Source organism: Lathamus discolor, chromosome 4 (assembly GCF_037157495.1).
Source record: "Lathamus discolor isolate bLatDis1 chromosome 4, bLatDis1.hap1, whole genome shotgun sequence".
NCBI lineage: Eukaryota > Metazoa > Chordata > Aves > Psittaciformes > Psittacidae > Lathamus > Lathamus discolor.
The window spans coordinates 40,474,133-40,482,510 of NC_088887.1; the positions used below are offsets into that span (position 1 = coordinate 40,474,133).

Consider the following 8,378-nt stretch of genomic DNA (forward strand, 5'->3'; position numbering starts at 1 on the left):
AGTAACTCCTTTGCTCAAAGGTTTCCTTTTTTCCTCAGCTGTGCATCTCTGAAAATTCCTCTACACTGTAGCATTTTCATTAATCTCAGCACCAATTTCATAGCATTAAAAAATTCATAATACAAAAATGGAAAATCTAGTAATAACGATTTTAAAGATTCTTGAACATGGACCAGGGTCAAGTTTCTCAATTACTAAAGTACTTTTTAAGGGAGGTCCAGAGTTATGTGAATAATTAGTTGTTTTTTGCCATAGATATTGGAGGAACACCTGCAGTTAGAATGATTCTGCTGGTTTTGTATGGCTTGGATCATGTGCTGAGGTTGGCAGCTTCAAGGAATGACTGACAGGATGTGATCCCATCATGGCCTGGACATAACGATGGTGGCATTACTTAGCAGGAGTTATCCGAGTGCAAGCTGAGTATAGATGTCATTCACTATTTACAGAAATGCATCCACACAGAGACAGGTGAGGAAAAAGTATTTCCCACTTAATTTAAAAAACATAGAATTCTATAATTAAAGGTGTAAGGCGATTTTTGAGGAGCTAACCCACGGTGCACTGGTGTGACAAAAAGGTGCAGCAAAATAAGAAGTAGCTTATCAGCAAAAGAGAATATGATTGCTGTGGAAGACAAAAATCTTGATTGGGAATATTGCAATCTACAACACTCCCACTTAAATGTTATTATTTTGCACATGATACTGAGGACAAAGAAATATGCTGCACTTTCTAGTTGTACATTTTCTAGTTCAGCAAAACCAGAACAAAATGGAGTATTTTCTTGGAAATGGCATTTTCCCCTTTTGTTTCTCCGTAAATATTGTGCTAAACTCTTCAGGATGTAAGGTAGCTGAGATGATGGTAAGTGAATCTGATTTCATTATAATGGGAAAAAAAAACCACATAAATTCTAACAATCCCTCACTTCAAGGCTTTTGGATTTTCTTGCTTTTTTTTTTTTTTAAAAAAAAAAAAAAAAAAAAAAAGACATTTCTTTTCCTTGTCTCCATCCTTGCAGCCTTTTTTATCTAGGGCTAAGGAGCAACTGTACTACCCTATTAGCACAAGCCACAGCTCCACCTTCTGTGCTAACATCTTGCTACACGGCTGTTTGTGCTGTTAATCAAAAGCAGGAACTTTGTTGCCAGAGTTCAGGTTTTTACCATGAGCCTTGTGACGTTTGTTTTTTTTTTTTACTTCAAAGCCCTATACTATCATGAAGCAGCTCTGTGGGACAGAAGGGTCACATCAATTTGTCTGGTGTGGGTGGTGGCATTGTGTCAGGCTGGTGGCAGGGAGCCCTGTTGCCTTGCGACGTATGTGAGCCCCAACAACGTCAGTCTCTGATCTATGTAATAGGGTTACTCATTTTCCATTGCATGGCAGTGCTGTAACTCCTTCTCCCAGGAGCAGTTCTCAACAGGTATTATAGAGCTGTAAGGCTCTTCAAAGCCTGAGCACTCCTTCCTTATTACTATGCCTGAGATTCCTGACCTCATTAGTGCCTGCAGGTTTTCAGCCGAAATCTCTCAAGCAGAAGTAGCTGCTCAGAGGCGCTGACTGTAGATGCAATCACTGGAGTCTTACGGGTGTTTTAATCTGGTGGTTTGCTCATCTCTGTCTAACAGACAATTATTTTTATTAATACAGCTATATGAATAGTGAAGGACTACACTGACATTAAAATGAACAACATAATACAAAGGCAACTTTTTCCAGCCCTCTGAGTAGAATTGCATTAGTGAGAATTTATAGTAATACGGGTTTCTGTTTTATTACAGCAAGTGCTGGTATGAGTATCTGTATGTTGAACATTTGTAAAATAACATCATCTTCAAGGGTGCACTATTATACTGTAAGTGCCATATTTTTTTAAAGAAACTATTCTGCTTTTAACATTTTCATTACGTCTAGAAGTCATAATGAGACACAAAGCTATGATTGCTAATAGGTTTCTTCTATATTTTCACAGAGCAGAATGTTAAGTATTTACAGCAATAAGTGTTTATGTTCCGGAATTTTACTTTGACAATGCAAACTCCTTAAATAATGTTGAAAGACACTGATTCAAAGCCTAGGAGTAAAATGCAGTTGCCTTACAGCCCTAGCTTTTGTTGTACCTTACATGAATCTACAAAATGATATCTGTTTTCAGCTTCCTGCATTTGTTCCTCTGATCCCCATCTGAAAAATTACTAACCCAACAAAACACCTCACCAGTGTGGCAGTGAAATGATTGGTGTCTATTCATGGAAAACGCCTGAAAGCTGTAACTGTCCAAAAGTGTACCAAGTATCAGATTTGTAATCCTGCTCTCTGACAACTTAACTGTTGCTTCTGAAAAGGGGTTTGCAGCACAGAGAAAGGAAAAGGCCTCACAACAATCTGCACAATCCTACCTTATTTACTACCTATCAGTATAGCACAGCTTCAGCTGGCAGGGAGAGCTAGGACTGAGAATGGGAGACGCGTACTGCTGCTGTGAGAAATGTAAATAAGATTAGAGTTGCCAGTCCCTGCTGAGAAGTAAATTTCTTTTGCAGAAGCTGAACACACCTTTTCTTTGAAACAGCATCTTTGTTCATGGGAGCTGCTAGTCTGCATCCATCTGCCACACTTAAACCCTGGACCTTGTAAATAATCTCTGCTCATTGAGCAGAGCTATGACAAAAAATGTAATGTCTTCTTGTTCTACATGTCTAGGAACTAATCTTCCTTTGGCAGCAAACTTGTGGTCTGCCAGCTTGAGTTCCTTTTCATTTATATACTTATTTCTCTCAGTACAGATGAGGGTGAAGAGGGGAAGCACAATAGGGAATTCACAGAGCAAACAAACCATACCTAACAGCGAGGCTGATCAGCTTGCAAGTGTGGCTAAAAACTGTCTTCTGCTACAGTTTGCCGGATGCACCATTGCTATTCCTGCATTGCTGACAGGGTTCATGAGCTAATGGGTGAACCAGGTGCTATACATACCAGTACAGTCTGGGTGGGATGAATGTTTGAGTTGATAGAGCTATCCTGACTGGCCAATCACAGAAATTATCTGTTTGAGGGCACGGTTTCAGATCTAAAATTTACTACAGCTACCCATGGCCATGCTCCAGTGTGCTCTGCAAGTGGTTAATGTTGAAGGTTACTCAGAATTCAGCTAGATCAGAAAATTCTTGGCCAAAGGGCATAATATAGTATTTCTCTGGTAAATGCAAGGTTTTCTGGTTTGGTCTTAAGGCAGGGTGTACTTTTCTTTCTTTTCCCTGAGGAACCGTGTGTTTTCAAGCAATCTAAGAGATCACTTCTTTCCTAAAATACAACAGCACGCTGAAGCTGTTATGCTGAATCTGAAATGCATGATAAATGGACATAGTTTGATAACATTTAAAGGAAGACAGAGATAGCATGTCTCTCGTCAGGCTTTTGGGGAAAAGGTTTTTAAAGGCCTCCCAAGATGCTGGTTTGAGGAGTTTATATCTAAAAGTCAGGCATGCCAAACATTATACACAATTGAGACTGACTTACAAATACCTCAATAGTGAATCAAAACAATGGGAATCTATGCTCTGCAGCTTGTCAAATAATTGGCATTTACCACAGATGCAGACATTGAAGGAATGGGGAGAAAACAACTAATGATTGTCATAAGTAACCTCTGGTGATACTTTTTTTCTCTGTGAGCCCTTGGGGAGCCTACTAAATTGCAAAATGTTGCAGCTACGTCCGCCCTAGCAGTGTCAAATACCTACATCAAATACAAGCTTGTCATCCCTCCTGCTAAAGCAGGGCGTGGTTTGGCTAGGAATCCGTAGAAAGCACTCTTTTCGCCATGTGTGTTAACGTATGCCCAGGGTCTTTGCTATGCAGTCCTGGCAGCGTGCATTCACGCCATCACATAGCTGTACATACCCCTTCAACATGGCAAGAGGCAGATCTCTCTCTCCTTATGCTCCACTTTGCAGCGTAATCCTTGGCTTTCATGTGCATGTCCCCATCTCCATGCCAGACCTGTCAAAACAAGCTGCCTCCTGTCTGGCAAAGGGTCTGAGACCACAGAGCCTTGTCACAGTGCTGCATCCAAGGTAGCTTAAAAAAGCCAGCATGATTTTAGGCCGTGAGCAACCAGAATCACAGCAGTGAAGAGCTGCAAAACAAGCAAAACAAGCAGCACCTTTCAGCACGGAATAAGGAGCCTCGCTCAAAACGGGAAGGGAGCCCTGGTACTGCGCTTCTAATCCCCACCTCGCCGCTGCACGAAACCTTTCTGTGACACCACGGACTCGAGTCCCGCTCGCCTGCCTCCCTCTGGGAAAACACCCGGACAGCTCCTCTGACAAGGAAGCACAGCGTGCTCCCCCCGCGCCCACAGACGTCTTTTCGGGACGCGCGTGGGCCGCCACACAGGCATCCCCCACCAGGTGGAGCAAGAAACAAAGAATAGCACTTTCCCCATTTCCCCGCGTTTGGGGTGGTTTTGTGGCAATTCGCTCCTGTGGCGTTTTTTGCTTTGTTTTGGTTTGGGTTTTGGTTTTTTTTGGTTTTTTTGTTTTGTTTCTGCTTTGTTGTGGTGGTGGTTTTACTTTTTTTTTTTTTTTTTTTTTTTATTTTCCAGGCTTTAATTTTGCCTTTCCTGAAGCTGAAGTTTCAACACAAATGAAGAGTCAAAGCGGGAGGACGGTGCTCCCTTCTTCCTGTTCGGATTGCGGGTAATGTTTTCTGCAGTTTGCAATCTGTCACCGATAAAGATCAGCGAGGGGGTGAGAAGCTAGAGCGCTGAACGAGTAGCATAAATTTTTCTGCATGCATACCAGTTGTAGCAAGGAAATAAAATTTAAAAATTCAAAAAGGCAGATCGCTCTTTTTGCATTAGTGGGTAAAAAAGTTTGGAAAATCTATTCATATACACAGCAGCATAAAATTCACATTAACATCTCATTAAGCCTAAATGCGCTTAGAGACTGATCCGAAGGCCATCAAACTCAATGGGAGACTTTCCATTGCTTTCAAATGGGATCTGGATCATGCTGTTAGTGATTGGCAAAAGCTCATATTAACAGAACAAAACAAAAAAATCCTGACATTACCTAAAAGGCCATTAAAGCACTTCCATTCCTTGTTCTGGGAAACCCCTTTTATGGCAGATCAAATGTAATAACAGCAACCACCTCTCTGGTGAAAGCTTCCTCTTAGGCTAGCTTCCAGGTATAGCTGAGGTATGAATGCAAACAACACTGCTATTTTACAAAACTTGGAATGGAAAACTCTTTCTTTATCATAGTGCATTATCCATAACAGCAGAGGTAGACTTGAAGTGATCAAAAGTTAATTTAAATGCTATGTAAGTAAGATTTTAAAAGGTGGAGAGATAAAAGCAACTGAAATCTAGCTTAGGAAAACCATATGGCTGCTATGATAATATTTTATACAGTCTGGTGCCCTAATATGAACTAAAATAACTATAAAGAATGAAATTAACTAAAGTAGACTTTATACAGTCAAAAGCAAACCAGTTTTTTGTGCACAGTACACTTTAGAAATCGCAGTGCATGATAATCACCACTATTGGCTCTGTTTTCATATGTGGAGATGAAAAGCAATACATTTAAAAAAAATCAAAATTAATTGCCTTAGGCAGCTTCAAATTCCTTGATTTTCATTTGCTTTTTTAGAATATTGCTTCTAGCAGAGAGAGATACTGGAGCAGAGACTCCGGGTCTGAGTAGGTTTCTTGTCCAGCTGGCCTTAGCTGGGACTATGTTATTCAGCTGATGGCAGAGGTGGGCCTAGAATTTCCTACGTACATTTAAAAAGCAAATGAAGTAAATAACAAGCCCCTTACTTTTTCCCAAATATTTTAAATTTGAAACAGAACTGTCAAGTTATCCAACTTGACAGTTGGTAGAATGCTATTGAAAATCTGAAAGACTTTCCTTCTGTGAAGTTTAAAATCTCCTTTTTCTGTTATCTCCGGTATTTCCATTGTTTTTTCACTGTGTTCCACATCTTCTTCCTGTCACTCAGCCCAAATGGTGTGGTGAGAGACTCCATCTTCAGGTATCTCCATGTCTCTGCCAAACTGCTTTTTTATTTCTCATGTTCATTAGGAGCTGAATCAAAAACTTCAATTTGAGCAGTCTCCTAATTTTTGAGTGCTAGAAAACCCTGGATGTAAGATGGGGCACTGATGTTGTTGTAGGAGTTCCAACTCTCAGAATATTGCCAAAAATGACATTTCATCAAAGGAGGAAGAAGGGTATAGATACTGGCCACAATTTAAAAAATGCATCTGAATACTGCACGCAACACTTATGGTAGACCCTCACTTTAAGATGTTTCTAAAGGTAACTGGTGAATAAGAAAGAAATTCCTGTAATGTCATGCAGCTGAGTATCTTCCTGACAGCACTGATTTTGTTTTACTTTTGTCCTATCTTCCTTTAACCTCCCTTTCTCTTTTCTTCTTTTTGAGATGGTAATAGCCTTGCTTCCTTGCCCCTTTCCCTCTATGGTGGCTTAACTTCATAAAGAAAGAAACGGTCTTGTAACAAGAAACAATATTATATTTGAATACACACTAAAACACTATTCAGTGCATATTAAAATACTATTCACTGATTTGCAGCATCTCAACATAAGTCAGAAATCTGGTCTTTGGAGAATACTTCAGAGAAACTGCCAAGAACTGTTCATCTTATACAATGTTCCTACATGCTCAAGAAGAAAAGTGATGCAGGGGAAGGAGATCAGACTGGCATCAGGGTTGGGATCATATTTTCACCTGTCTTTATGTTTCTGACTGCACATCACCTCAGCTTTCTTACAGTTAATCTCATCCCACTCCTTCTTGAGTCAAGGGGAGGGTGCTATCAATTACAGGAAGAGCAAAGTGTTTTGAAAATGTTTCTTTCTTCCGTTTCCCTCCCCGCTCCCCTCTTAATAGCCGTTAAACACAATGAAGAAACTGTTAGAAACAATATTTTATTGTTTATGGATAAACCATCAATTTTTGGTATTATAGCCCTGGAAATGTATCAGCTCTGGAAAAGCAAGTAGCAAGCATCTTAAGTCTAAAACGCCATCTTTGAACCGCATCCTCAACCGTACTTTCTCCCTGCAGCTGCTGAAGCATCATGACCTTGTGGCTGCTACAATAGCACCAAATCACTCCTGAGACCACCGCCTGAGTTGCCACAACTTCCAGGCACTTGCTGGAAAGAAGCAGAACCAAGGTGCTACCTCCACAGAGGTTAAGCGGAGATACTGCTGCTTTTACACTTCAACACCCAAGGAGGCCCAAAGTTTAAGTGGGGATTTCTGTGGAGAACACTTGTGGATTTAGGCACTGGTGGTCATGTGGAAGCTGAAGTCTTTTTGTGGATTAAGAAATTGGATAGAAGCCAGTTAAACTTTACACTGTATTCTGAAACCAGTCATTTCATGGCTTCATTTTCTGTTAATCTGTGAGAAGCCTACCTTTACTTTTAAAACGGCAGAGTGAATTGTTTAGACAAACCAGGCTTCTGTTTGGATTTCTAGTTCCCCTGACAGAGCACTGTATTAAAAAGGAAAAAAACACACAAAAAAAGAATGAAAATGTAACATCTAAATTCATCCTGTTAACAGAATAGAATGATTCTGTTGCTGGTTAAATAAATCAGAAAACTGGTCATTTCATTGCATCACTAGTCTTGTAGATGTCAAATTGAGTGAATTGCAAAACAAACAAGCAAACAAGCAAACAAGCAAACAAACAGCCAAAATTTCAATGCTGCTATTGCTCTCTGCTCTAGATATCCAAGCACATGCTGGGCCCTCACAACAACAGTAATATTAAATGAGAAACTGATTGCTTAGCCAGGATGACAATTCCATCTTCTCAGATTGTGGCCATTTTCTCTCAGAGCACAATGATCATAGAAATGCAGCACTGATAATGCTTACTGTTGTCTTTATTTAATGTGAAGCAATATCAGTGAGTCACCCAAGTCTTTTGTAATTTTATTCAGCTTCTGGTTGTGCTGGTAAACATATGGGGTATTCACATAACATATAGTGTCTAAATTTCACCTCTTGAGAAGTTAATCTATGCCTTCCATAGTTAAGTAGTAAATACTGCTTACTTATATCAATGTTTTACATTTTTATAAAGCCTTTAGATGTCAGATTATTGATACTTAAGTAGATCCTCAAATACTTCTCAGGGGGAGATAAATGCTGTTATTATCCACAGCAGCGCAGAAAGGAGAGGTGATTTTTCTAAGTCCATTCATTGAGACAATTTAGCTTGAGAGGCCTGGTAACACAGTTATAAACACCCAATAGCAGCCTGGCCAACCTCCAGTGTTGATTTTTTTAAGATCAATTTCAAAAAAAGGATGG

The 8,378-nt window shown here is 39.9% G+C and overlaps 1 long non-coding RNA gene across 1 annotated transcript; it reads left to right on the forward strand.

Moving 5' to 3' along the window:
- The first annotated feature begins 387 nt into the window (after positions 1 to 387).
- On the forward strand, positions 388 to 7,659 carry LOC136012632 (uncharacterized). Its single transcript, XR_010611864.1, has 3 exons — positions 388 to 471; positions 4,613 to 4,706; positions 7,117 to 7,659. It is a non-coding gene; the product is annotated as an uncharacterized LOC136012632 (long non-coding RNA).
- The last annotated feature ends 719 nt before the right edge of the window (positions 7,660 to 8,378 follow it).